This window comes from Corvus brachyrhynchos, unplaced genomic scaffold, assembly GCF_000691975.1.
Source record: "Corvus brachyrhynchos isolate BGI_N302 unplaced genomic scaffold, ASM69197v1 scaffold245, whole genome shotgun sequence".
In the NCBI taxonomy this organism is placed as follows: Eukaryota; Metazoa; Chordata; class Aves; order Passeriformes; family Corvidae; genus Corvus; species Corvus brachyrhynchos.
In genome coordinates this window covers 4,143,515-4,143,813 of record NW_008238988.1, presented here as the reverse complement: position 1 = coordinate 4,143,813, position 299 = coordinate 4,143,515, and the positions used below count along the sequence as shown (strand labels likewise).

General features: G+C 50.8%; 1 long non-coding RNA gene across 1 annotated transcript in view; it reads left to right on the top strand.

The window, feature by feature from the left end:
• The window catches only part of LOC108447825, a 7,942-nt gene that overhangs the window by 1,935 nt on the left and 5,708 nt on the right, over positions 1 to 299 (top strand). The gene's annotated exons all lie outside the window — the stretch shown is intronic.

The following is a 299-nucleotide window of genomic DNA, read 5'->3' as shown; positions in this document are numbered from 1 at the left end:
CAAATGATGGAGCTGTGGATTTCCTCGCTTCAGGAACACACGCAGGTCCAAAGGACCACCCCTGGCTGGAAGCAGGATCGTGGCAGAGCAGTGGAGGTAAAGAAAAGGTGTGAAGGTATCACTCCATGCTTAACTTCTTCTGACCTCCAGCAGCAGCTGGAGAGGGTGGCTGGTCCTCTCCTTCTCTGACACTGCTGCCTGGGCAGCTTCGGCTTAATGCACCTGTATTTAACCATGTCCATGCCGAGCTTTAATGACAGAATCATTTATTTCTGTTTGGAGGAGTTGTGGAGTGATTC